General features: G+C 36.9%; 1 pseudogene; it reads right to left on the bottom strand.

Moving 5' to 3' along the window:
- LOC118884050 overlaps positions 1–13,143 on the bottom strand; it is a 31,667-nt pseudogene extending 18,524 nt beyond the window's left edge.
- Between the last annotated feature and the right edge of the window lie 405 nt (positions 13,144–13,548).

The following is a 13,548-nucleotide window of genomic DNA, read 5'->3' as shown; positions in this document are numbered from 1 at the left end:
GGGGTCTCTGAGACTGTCCTCAGTTCTTTTCATTCTTTTTTCTTTATTCTGCTGTACAGTAATTATTTCCACTATTATATCTTTCAGGTCACTTATCCATCCTTCTGCCTCAGTTATTCTGCTATTGATTCCTTCTAGAGAATTTTTAATTTCATTTATTGTGTTGTTCATCATTGTTTGTTTGCACTTTAGTTCTTATAGGTCCTTGTTAAACCTTTTTTGTATTTTCTCCATTCTATTTCCAAGATTTTGGATGATCTTTACTATCATTACTCTGAAGTATTTTTCAGGTAGACTCCCTATTTCCTCTTCATTTTTTGGTCTGGTGGGTTTTTACCTTGCTCCTTCATCTGCTGTGTGTTTCTGTTTTCTCATTTTGCTTAATTTACTGTGTTTGGGGTCTCCTTTTTGCAGGCTGCAGGTTCATAGTTCCCATTGTTTTTGGTGTCTGCCCTTAGTGGTTAAGGTTGGTTCAGTGGGTTGTGTAGGCTTCCTTGTGGAGGGCACTGATGCCTGTGTTCTGGTGGATGAGGCTGGATCTTGTCTTTCTGGTGGGCAGTACCACGTCCAGTGGTGTGTTTTGGGGTGTCTGTGACCTTATTATGGTTTTAGGCAGCCTCTCTGCTAATGGGTGGGATTGCATTCCTGTTTTGCTCTTTGTGTGGCATAGGGTGTCTGGCAGTGTAGCTTGCTGGTCGTTGAGTGGATCTGGGTCTTAGCATTGAGATGGAGATCTTTGGGAGAGCTTTTGCCATTTGATATTACGTGGAGCCGGGACATCTCTGGTGGACCAATGTCCTGAACTCGGCTCTCCCACCTCAGAGACACAGGCCTGACATCCGGCCAGAACACCAAGACCCTGTCAGCCATATGACTCAGAAGACAAGGGAGAAAAAAAGAAAGAAAGAGGAAAAAAATAAAATAAAATAAAGTTATTCAAATAAAAAATTTAAAAATGTTATTAAAAATTAAAAAGTAATTAAATAAAGAAAGAAAGAAAGAAGAGAGGAATCAAACCAAAAAACAAATCTGCCAATGTTAACAAGTGCTAAAACTATACTAAAAAAAAATAAAATAAAAAAATCAAGAAAAAAAAATAAGGACAGACAGAATCTTAGAACAATGGTAAAAGTAAAGTCATACAGGCCAAATCACACAAAGAAGCATCCACATACACACTCACAAGAAGAGTAAATGGAAAAATATCTATATGTCTTTGCTCCCGAACTCCACCACCTCAATTTTGGGATGAGTCGTTGTCTTTTCAGGTATTCCACAGATGCAGCGTACATTAAGTTGACTGTGGAGATTTAATCCTCTGCTCTTGAGGCTGCTGGGAGAGATTTCCCTTTTTCTTCTTTGTTCACCCAGCTCCTGGGGTTCAGCTTTGGATTTGGCCTCACCTCTGCATGCAGGTCTCCTGAGGGCATCTGTTCTTTGCTCAGACAGGACAGGGTTAAAGTAGCAGCTGATTAGGGGGCTCTGGTTCACTCAGGCCAGGGCGAAAGAGGGGTAGAGAAAGTGGGCTGACCTGCAGTGGCAGAGGCCTGCGTGACATTGCAACAGCCTGAGGTGCACCATGTGTTATCCTGGAGTTGTCCCTGGAGCACGAGAACCTGGCAGTGGCGGGTTGTACAGGCACCCAGGAGGGGAGCTGTGGATAGTGACCTGTGCTTGTATACTGGATTCTTGATGGCTGCAGCAGCAGTCTTAGCATTTCATGCCCGTCTCTGGTGTTCACGCTGATACCCATGGCTCACACCTCTCTCTGGAGCTCGTTTAGGTGGTGCTCTGTATCCCCTCTCCCTGTGCACCTTGAAACAATGGTCTCTTGCCTCTTAGGCAGGTCCAGAGTTTTTCCGGACTCCCTCCCAGGTAGCTGTGGCACACTAGCCCCCTTCAGGCTTTGTTCATGCAGCCAGCCCCATCCTCTCCCTGGGATCTGATCTCCGAAGAAGCCAGAGCTTCAGGTCCCAGCCCCCACCCGTCCTGGCTGGTGGGTGAGCAGACAAGCCTCTTGAGCTGGTGAGTGCTGGTTGGCACAGATCTTCTGTGTGGGAATCTCTCCGCTTTGCCCTCTGCACCCTTGTTGCTGTGCTCTCTTCCATGGCTCTGTAGCTTCCACCCCTGCCACCCCCCATCTCCACCAGTAAAGGGGCTTCCTAGCATATGGAAACTTTTCCTCCTTCACGGCTCCTTCCCAGTGGTGCAGGTCCCACCCCTATTCTTTTGTCTCTGTTTTTTTCTTTTTTCTTTTGCCTTACCCAGGTACGTGGGGAGTTTCTTGCCTTTTGGGAAGTCTGAGGTCTTCTGCCAGGGTTCAGTATGTGTTCTATAGGAGTTGTTCCACATATAGATGTATTTCTGATGTATTTGTGGGGAGGAAGGTGATCTCCACATCTTATTCTTTCACCATCTTGAAGGTCTCTGTCAGCCCATATTGTTGAGCCCATTTGTAGTCAAAATTTTTATCACAATTCTCATTCTGCTCACAAGCTCATTAATCTAAGAATGGTCACCTTCTCTAGCAGATTTTTAAGAACATATTCTGTAATTTGAATCTCTTGATAAACATACACAGTCAATGGATAGTCTTAATTTCTGTGTAATTAAAGAGGTCTATTTTTTCCTCTTCCTTCCAAAACATCATTGACATTAACCATCTATTTTTGCTACAGACAGGTTACTTAACATCTGGCTGGTTAATTAGCCACCACCCACGAATTAGTTTACATATTGACCTCTCTTCAGCTCTTGCTCCAGGTAAATGTGACAAGATTTTTATTTAAGGTACACATTATTTTATTTCAGGAATACAGTGTACTGGAATATTTAGTCCTGTCTCCTACTGAAAACAACTAAAAATGTGGATGAACAATTTAAAAGTCTTCTTAAAACATAGGAGTTTTATAAACATAAAGGTTAAAATTAAGAGAAAGCTAGATTACAGAGAGGAAGGAAAGACAAAACACCACATCTTTCCTGACAGCATTTGTCAATATTAAAGAAATTTACTATAATTTTGATGACCTAGTAGAATAAGGACTTCAGAAATCATAGTCCAGATACTACCAAATTGAGCAGCCTAAAGGAGATCTTCCTGGTATTAAGTTTGAATACCTCAAGAGATACATTCTCTTGAGACAATTGAAGCAGTAGTAAATACTTTGACACTTAGATTCTTTGTTGACGAATAGGGCAGGAAGAAGAAAAACTGTTTCTGAGAAGCAGCAAATACCTTTGGCATGCACACTGATTTACAGCCCAAGCTTTCATCCCCAGGGTCCCATAAACTTCAAGCTATAAATTATAAACTAAATATGTATTGATTTGAGTCTACAAGAAGCATACCCAAATACTCTCTTGAAGATAATATCTTTATCCCAGCCTTCAAAGATATCTCATAAATAATACTTCAAAAATTATAATATATATAACATCAAACTAAGAAGCTTCTGCACAGTAAAAGTAACCATCAACAAAGTGAAAAGACAACTTACAGAATGGGAAAATTATTTACAAGTCATATATCTGACAAGTGGTTAATATCTAGAAGATACGAAGAACTCATACAACTGAATAGCAAAAAAATTAAAAACAAAACAGAAAAACAAAAACAAAATAACCCAGTTTTAAAATGAGTGAAAAAGGCTAATGAGATATTTCTACAAAGAAGATATAAAAAAGGCCAAATGGTACATGAAAAGATGCTCAACATCACTAGTCATAAGGGAAATGCAAATTAAGACTGCAGTGAAGTATCATCTCATGCTTGTTAGAATGGTCATCATTAAAAAGACAAGAGATAACTAATGCTGGCATGGATGTGGAGAAAAGGAAACCCTTGTTGGTAGGATTGTAAATTGGTGCAGCCACTATGGAAAACAGTATGAACAGTCCTCAAAAAATTTAAAATATAATTACCTTATGATCCAGCAATTCTACTTCTGGCAATATATCCAAAAGAAACAAAAACATTATTCAAAAACGTATTGGCACCCTGCTGTTCATAGCAGCATTATTTACAATAGCCAAGACATGGAAACAACTTAAGTGTTCATTGATGGGTGAATGTGTAAAGAATATGTGATATATATTTGTGTGTGTATATATGCACACACATTAGAATATTATTCAGCCATAAAAAAATGAGGAAATCCTACCATTTGCAACAACATGGATGGATCTTGAAGGTATTATGCTAAGTGAAATAACTCAGACAGAGAAAGACAAATACTGTGTGATCTCACTTTTAAGTGAAATCTAAAAAAACAAAGAGACAAACAAACAAACAAAAAACAAGGGACGCATAGAAAAAGAGATCAGACTTATGGTTACCAGAGACAGAGGACGGGAGAGGGGATATTGAAGGATGGTGGTCAAAAGAAAAAAAAAAACATGTGAAAGATAGTAAAAAATATCCTAACACAGAAGAAAATGAAACATAGTGAGAGAGAAATATTAGAGGGAAGAGAGAGCAGAAAGAGTTACATAGTGTATTGCACTAATAGATTAATACAAGTGTATAAGGAGACTTGAATTATTGGACACAAACATTAAAAATATTACTATGTTTGAAAAAATAAAATCAAGTTAAAAATATGGACTGAGTCCAGTGACATTTAGAAAATTAAGGAATAAAGATTTAAAAAATAATAATCAATGTAATTTGAAGGCTAAAGAATGAAAAATAAATCTTCAAGTGTTCTAAAGCTGGAAAAAATAATAATAATCAAAATTAAACACTCACAGGACAGGTTTAACAACCCAGTTGACATAGGTTAGCAACAAATTAGTGAACTGGAAAACAGCTCAAAAAAGTTATCCAGGATGTAGTAACAAGAAAGATAAATAGATGGAAAAGATGGAAAAGAAGTCAAAGGACATGGAGTTAAGTAGAAGATCACAATGCAAGTCAGTAGATAGAGGCATGATACTTTTAATAATGCTGAAAGGAAACAACTGATGCCTTAGAAAACTTACAAGAAGTAAAAATATTTTCTATGACTATTTCTATTTTCTATTATATGTATATAATATATTATATAAATATATATATATAGAGAGAGAGAGAATGAGAAAGAAATAGAGAGAGGGAGGTGAACAAGGAGGAGAGAGAAAACTGTAAAGAGTAAGAGACAAATCCCCAATCATATTGGGATTTTAATTCATCTTTTCTGGTAATTTATAGAAGACAAAAATAATTAGAATATAACAGAATTGCACAACACAAATTAAAAATTGACCTAATATACATATATGGAAAAATGTACTTAATTATAATAAAATAGTCATTCCTTTTATGCATACATAAAACATTTACAAAAATTGATCAAATATTGAAAAATATAGAAAGACCAAATTTAATTAAGCCAGCATCTTGCTCAAAAAAGTCTTTGTTAAGATGTAGTAATGTTAATTTTTTTTTCATGAGCATGAAACTGACAGTGAATGTACAAATTAACAATATTAGCAACAAGAGCGGGATATCACAACAGATGGTGAAGACACAAAAAATCAATTAGGAACATTAAACAAAATTTTATGCCCAAATATTTGAATTAAATGGAAAAATACCTAGAAAACCAAAATTTGCATTACTGACTCATAAATACGTAAGAATGAATACTCCTATAAAGTTTAGAAAATTCAAATCAGTAATCAACCTTTCCATATATAACACTTAAAGCTAGAAAGTTTCAAGCAGAGATTTCTACAAAACATTCATGGAACAAAAAGATTCCAAAATTACCAAACTTTTCTGGATAATAATAAGTGGTGTATTTAGGATAGATTGTATTGAAATAACACATACACACACAAACTGTGTTGTAAAGATAACAATGTTTACTCATTTCTAACCTTATGTAGCTGTTCCAGTGATTAGTAAGAAATTACCACAAATTTGAATGCTTAAAACAATACCCGGAGAAGAAAAACAAAGTCAGAAGACTAACACTACCTGACTTCAAGTACTTCTATAAGTGTACAGCAAATAAGAAATTATGGTATTAGGGAAAGAATAGTCAAAACCATGAATAGAATAGAATAGAGAACCCAGGAGTAGACACAGACAAACATAGTCAACTCATCTTTGACAAAAAAGTAAAGGCAAATAATTCAATGCAGTAAAGATTTTTTTTTCAATTAATGCTTCTAGAACAAAATTGACATCTACATACAAGAAAATAAATCTACATACAACTCTCTAGACCTTACAACATTCATAAAAATTAACACAAAATGGAATATAGATTTAAAGGTAAAATACAAAATTATAAAAATATCTGGAAGATAAAAATGGAAAAAATGTAGGTGACCTCAAATTTGGTGATACATTTTTAGATACTACACCAAAGGCACAATCCATGAAAAAAAATATAAGTTGAACTTCATTAAAATTAAACAGTCTTGCTCTGTGAAAGTTAGTGTTAAGATGATGAAAAGAGAAGTCATAGCCTGGAAGAAAAATATATGCAAAACATACATCTCATAAAGGACTTATATCCAAATATACCAAACATTCTTTAAACCCAATAATAAAAAAAGACCAAAAAAAAAAAAAAAAAAAACCCAAAAGACTAAAGATCTGTACAGACATCTCAACAAAGAAGATATACAGCCATCAAATAAGCAAATGAATAGATGCTCAACATCATAAGTCATTAGGGAATTGCAAATGAAAACAAGATAGTACTACATATCTGGCTAAACTGTACCACACAGACAGCACCCAATGGTGGTCAAGATGTGGAGCAATAAGAACACTCATTCATTGTTGGTGGGAATGCAAAATTGTACAGCCACTTCAGAGCACCATTTGACAGTTTCTCACATAGTTAAACATAGTCTTAGAATCTGATCCAACAATCATATTCTTACATATCTGTCCAAATGAGTTGCAAACTTATGTCTACACAAGAAACCTGCACATAAATGTTTATGACAACTTTACTCAAAAATTGGAGGCAACCAAGATATTCTTCAATAGTTGAATAGATAAACTTTGGTAAATACATAAAATGGAATATTATTCAGTGATAAAAAGAAATTATCAAATCACAAAAGACATAGATGAAACAAATTCATATTGTTAATTGAAAAGGCTGTATGCTGTATGATTCCAACTAAATGACGTTCTGAAAAGACAAGCTATAGAGACAGTAAAGTGATCACTGGTTGCTAGGGGTTTAGGAGGGAAAGGTGGTAGAACAAAGAATTTTTAGATCGGTGAAATTATTCTGTATACTACAGTACTGTAACGGCTGTTACATGACTTTATGCACTTGTCAAAACCTATAGAACTACACAACACAAAGAGTAAATCCTAATTAAGCTATGGGCTTTGATTAATAATAGTGTATCAATATTGGTTCATCAGTTATAACAAATGTACCACAATAATACAATATGTTAATAGGAGAAACTGTGCACAGAGAAAGAACTTTCTGTACATTCTACACAATGTTTTTGTCAACCTAAAACTTTTCTAAAATATAAAAAGTTTATTAAATTTTTAAAATTACACTTGGTTTACCTGTACAATAAAGGGAAAATATAGCAAATTTAAAAACAACACACCCCCATTATTCTGTACATCAGAAGTTGAGGTTCTATGTGGCTGGGATTTTTGCTTAGGGCTGTGCCAGGCTGAAATCAAGGTTTTGGCAGTCTGTGTGGTCATCTGGAGCTTGGGGTACACATCCAAGCTCATTCAGGTTGTTGGACAAATTCAGTTCCTTGTGACTGTAGACTGGAATCCTCATTTCTTGGCTGATTGTCATCCAGAAGTCACTCTTAGGCCCTAAATGTCATCTACATTCCTTGCCACAGCCAACAATGTAGAATCTCCATCACATCAAATCCCTCTTATGCTTCACATTTCTGTCTTTGAATATTTTTCACCAGAAAGAGCCCCTTAGGTCCAGCTTACCTAAAATAATTTCCCAATATGAAAGTCAAATGATTTTGAAAATTATATCTGCAAAATCTCATTTGCTATAGAATATAACAGTAATAAAAGCATGGAAGAAATATCTCATCATATTTATAGATTCTGTCCACATTCAACAGGAGGGAATTAGGGTGATGGTCATGGGGTGGGAGTTGTCATATTAGAATTCTACACTCATTACACATTACACACAGAAGAATCAAGGTAAGTGGCTTATGTCAGCGATGGCTCTGTCTAATCCACACAGTCACTTTGGGACACAGGGTTACAGAGATTCTGCCATCTTCAACATGTTGTTTCCCAGATTGCCCTTGGGTTTCACTGTCCTAGCCAACTAAGAACAGAAAAATAGTCAGAAATAACTCAATGGGGAGAATCATGGTTCAGGTATGGAGGTGGTACACATATTTCTAAGTTCATTCTAAGATGTCAGTGATATGGCCATTCCTAAAAGTTAAAGAAACTACAAATGTCTTCTAGCTCTGTGCCTAAAGTGAAATGAAAATGTATTTAGATGGTTTCTGTTTTAGTCCATTCAGGCTACTATGGGAAAACACCTGAGACTAGGTAGTTATAAACATCAGAAACATATTTCTCACAGTTCTGGAGACTGGAAGAGAGAGGTCAGGATGCCAGCAGGGTTGAATGAGGGTTCTCTTCTGCATCACAGACTTCTCATTGTATCCTCACATGGTCAGAGGGGCTGGGGAGTTCTGTGGAGCCTTTCTACAAGACACTAATCCCATTCATGAGAGTTCCAGCCTCATGACTTAAGCACCTCCTAAAAGTCCCATGTCCCAGTACCATGACTTTTGGTGGACTGGATTTCAATGTATGAATTTTGAAGAGGCAAAACATCAGACCAGAGCAGTTACCTTTTAGTCTCTCTTACAAGAGAAACCCCTTCCATAATCATATTTTCCAGAGATGTCCACAACCATATGTTCATTCCCATATGCTATTCTGCAAAGTGGCTTTGTCACTTTCATCAAGAATTTGCATTTATTTCTCCAACCCCTTGAATATCAGCAGGGCCTGAGACTGCTTTAACACATAGATTAGGAAAAATGTCACCTTGCCAGTTCTGGGGGTAGTCCTCAATCAAGTTTGCAGCTTCACATATTTTGGGATGCTGATTTTTGAGATGCTCCCAGTTGGAACAAAGATGCCATCCTGTTTGTAGCGCAAACCACATTAAGAGGATAGGTACTCTGGTTGAAAGCTCCAGGTGAGATTCCCAATTGACAGACAGCATCAAAGGCCATGTCAGTGACCCTACTTGGCAACTCCAGTCCTACCTGTCACCTGACTAATGGATGAGAGAGCTAAGAAAGACCACTTAGCTAGGTTGAGACAATCTACAGAAATACAAAGGTTAATAATAAATGATTGTTTTAACCTATGAAGTTTTGAGGTAGCTTGGCATGCAAGAATAGATAATTGGAACAGAAATTACTTCCTGGAATGAGATACTGTTATTAAAAAATAATTATGTGACATTAGTATTAGGATTGTGCAGAGGACAGAGATCTGAAGGCCTTCAGGAGATTGGAAGAAATAAAAGTTTTCATTGGATGCTGGAGAAAAATGTGACCCACTGTGATGGTTAATTTTATGTGTTAACTTGACTAGGCCAAGTAGTGTCCAGATTAAACATTATTTCTGGGTATGTATGTGAGGGTGTTTCCAGATAAGATTAGCATATAAATTGGTGGACTCAGTAAAGCACATTATCCTCCCTAGTGTGGGTGGACATCATCCAATCCATTGAGGCCTGAATAGAACAAAAAGGGGAGAGGAAGGAGGAATTTGTCCCTTTTGCTTCCTGCCTTTCTGCTGAGCTGGGACATCCATCTTCTCCTGCCCTTGGAACAGGACTTACAGCATAAGCTCCACTGATTCTCAGGCCTTTGGACTGGGATGGGAATTATGCCATCAGCTTTTCTGAATCTCTGGCTTGTAGATGACAGATCTTGGGACTTCTCAACTTGCTCCATTATCACATGAGCCAATTCCTCTCTCTCTCTCTCTCTCTCTCTGTGTGAGTATATATATATATATATATATATATACACACACACTATTGATTCTGTTTCTCTGGAAAATCCTTACTAATATACCCATATTACATAGTATAACAAGATAACATGCAAAACATATATATATATTTAATAAACTAGTATCTCTAAAAAGATGTCGAAACAGTAGTTCCCATCTCATATGCTCTTCTGCAATGTGATTTTGAAACTCCTCCATCAAGATATGGCTTTTGTTTCTCAGACCTCTTGACACTGAACATGATTGTGACTGTTATGACCAATCAAACATGGTAGAAGTGGCATGATAGTAGTTCTGGAAGTAGCCCTTGATTTGCCCAGTAGCTGTAGATTTCTACATTTTGAAACTCTTGTTCTTAGAACTCTTGTTCTTGGAAGACAGATGCCATGTTTTGAGAGCCTGGACACACAGAGAGGCCATGTCATAAGTTAGTAAACAGTCCCATCCTATGGTAAATATTAATTATCAGTCTTTTCAACAAACCATCTGGCTTGCCCAACATTAAGGGGACTCTAGCCCCAGATTGTTTGTAACAGTATGAAAAATCCAAGCAAGTACCACAAGCTGTGCCAAGTTTACCTCAGAATCCTTAGTGATAATAATAAATTATTATTCAAGACATTAAGTTTTCTGTGGTTTGGTCTGCAGAGTGGAGCCACCACTGCAGCCAAGGTCCCAGAGGACAGAGCATAAAACCAGAAAACATTATTCCAAAGCCTTAAAATCTAATGGAATTTGATTTGCTTGACTGTAAACTTGCTTTGGAGCAGTAATCCCATTTTTTTCTTCCATTTTCTTCCTTTCTGAATGGGAATGCCTATACTCTGCCTGTTCCACCATTACATTTTGAATGTAAATAACTTGCTTTCTAATTTTACAGGTCCACAGATGGAGAAATATTTTGTTCCAGAATAGATGATATCCAGAGTTTCATCCATATATGATATAGATGACAAGATTTGGAATATTTTCAGTTGATGATATTTAGATTAAAGTTTGGATTTACAGTTAATGCTGGAATAGGTTAAGACTTTGGGGGATGTTGAGACAAGATGAATGTAAATATTTTGCATGTCAGATGGGTATGGATTTTAGGGGACCCAAGGGCAAACTATAGTCTGTTGAATAGTGGTCAAAAATTCATGTCCACCTTTAACCTCAGAATTCAACTTTATTTGGAAATAGGATCTTTTCAGATGTAATTATTTAAAATGAGATCATACTGGATTAGGGTAGACCTTAAATCCAGTGATTAGTGTCCTATAAAGAGGAGAGAACAATACAAAGACAGAGGCAGAGATTAGAAGGCAGTCACAAGCTAGAGAATGACAAGGATTGCTGGAAGCCACTAGAATCTGGAAGAGGAAAGGAATGATTCTTTCCTAGAGCCTTCAGAGAGATCATGGCCCTGGCAAAATCTTCATTTCAGACCTTTAGTCCCTAGAATTATGTAAGAATAAATTCCTATTGTTTCAAGCCACTTAGTTTGTGGTTATTTGTTACAGCAACCCTAAGAAAGTAATACAGATCCTTAAGAGATTTGAGAAATATTATTTATCAGGCAATTTCCACTGATTTCAGGTCAAAAGATAAGGGTGATAGCAAAAAGTAATGAAAGAGGTGATTCTTGTCACTCAAGGCAGAAGGTGCCTGCTGAATATTGAGAGAGGCCTCAATGATGTGTTGTCAGGTACCACATTGTGTCCTTTCTCATACAGTTGGGGCAGGAAGAACACATCTGACAATGGCTGTTTGCAGATGCTATATCTTTGCCATCAGTAGCATGCATGTTCCGTTCTTTCACACTGTCCTGGAAAGATGGTCATTTGATTATTTATATTTATGAAGTCCATTGGTAGTAGTCCTGAATTTGAGTTTTGGGACTGACTCAGCAAGTAAACCATCGAATTTATACAAAGCTAAAAGCCAGTCTCACTCTTAACATTTTAAATAGAAATGTTTTTGTCTAGATTCAAACCGACATATTATAATCAAGTTTTATAAAATATCTATTTAAGCCACACATTGTTTTCAGTTAATTTAAAACATGTTTTCTGCACCAAAAGAAAGTCTCCTTATAAGTAGCTGTGTTAGTTAGCTCTTGCCACCATAATGCTTATTAACTACCAGAAAATTCACTGATATTCAATAATAAGCATTTATCCTCTTTTATCTTCTTTTCCATAGCTCTCCAGTTTAGCTAAAATGCTTCTCCTTCAAGTCACAAGTCTGCAGGTTAGCTGAAATTTCCATGAACTCAGCTGGCCTCTGCTAGGCTCAGCTGGCCTCGGCTCCAGACATCATGGATAGTGGCTGTCTGGAGTATTTCTTTCACTTTGCAATAGCAGAAGCACAAAAGTACTAAATCCGAACATCCATACATATCTCATGCTGATGCGTTCATTTCATTGGCTAAAGCAAGTTGCATGGCCTCACCAAAATTATGGTTTGGGAAAACGGAAGTGTGTTCCTCTCACAGTGAAACCATTGCGAGCATGTGGCTTATTGTAGTACTAAGGAGAAATGAAGAATTGGGAATGAAACTTACCTGCCACAGTGTTATTTGTACATGTGATCCAGGACACCAAGAGGGCTTATTTTGAGACCCCTAATTGGAAATCTAAATACCACACATTTTTCAGATTTTATCAACACAGTATCAACAGCATGGTAGAGGATTAACAGTTCTGCAGAATGGTACATATTCAGAGAGCTAACATGTCTCTGAAACAAAATGGGAAACAACTATACCTGTCCCAGACAAGTGCAAATGCATGGTGTCTGGCTGTGTAGTGGTTTTGTGCTTTGTCAACTTAGCTTAGTTGGAACTACATTTTCTAGAATTCTTTTCCCTGAATATTTCTGACATAGAGTTTACAATGTGGAAAAATTGAGTAACATTTGGAGGGAGAAGTGAAGCTGTAGCTGCTTTTGTGCTCTGAAGTTCAGGGCAAGGTGTTCAGCTTACATCAGATCACATGTTGTTGTTGCCTCATCTCCTTGAGTGTGGGATCACCCAGCTTGCAGCTCCAGCTCCCATAAACTTTCTCCTTCAGCTTTTCGGAGTCCTGGGCTAAGCAGTCATGCTGCTCCGCGGTGGTGGAGGGTGTGACATCAGTCAGTGACGTCATTGGGGTTGGAGGTGGTTGGAGGTAGATGCAGTGTTGTAGTGGTAAAGTTTAGAAGTTGGATTTCCAGAAAATAAAATCTCTAATTAGAAGAATTTGCCAATTTAATGGTGAAAATTTTCTCACCATGGCCTATTTCAACCTACCAATATTATGTTAACTGTCTCAACAAATTCTTTTTTTTTTTTTTATATCAGACAAAATAGACTTTATTTATTTATTTATTTTTTCACACACACACACACACACACTGTATTTTATTTTTACAAGAGATAAATAGTCTGACACCAAGCATGGTACATGGATGACCACAACAAAAGCAACATTTACCATTTAGCCTCTCATGGGCTAATGAGCCAGCTCCATAATCCCACCAGGCAAACATGAGTTCCACTTTTTCATTCATCA

Source organism: Balaenoptera musculus, chromosome 18 (genome assembly GCF_009873245.2).
Source record: "Balaenoptera musculus isolate JJ_BM4_2016_0621 chromosome 18, mBalMus1.pri.v3, whole genome shotgun sequence".
NCBI lineage: Eukaryota > Metazoa > Chordata > Mammalia > Artiodactyla > Balaenopteridae > Balaenoptera > Balaenoptera musculus.
This window is presented reverse-complemented; position numbering and strand designations above follow the sequence as displayed.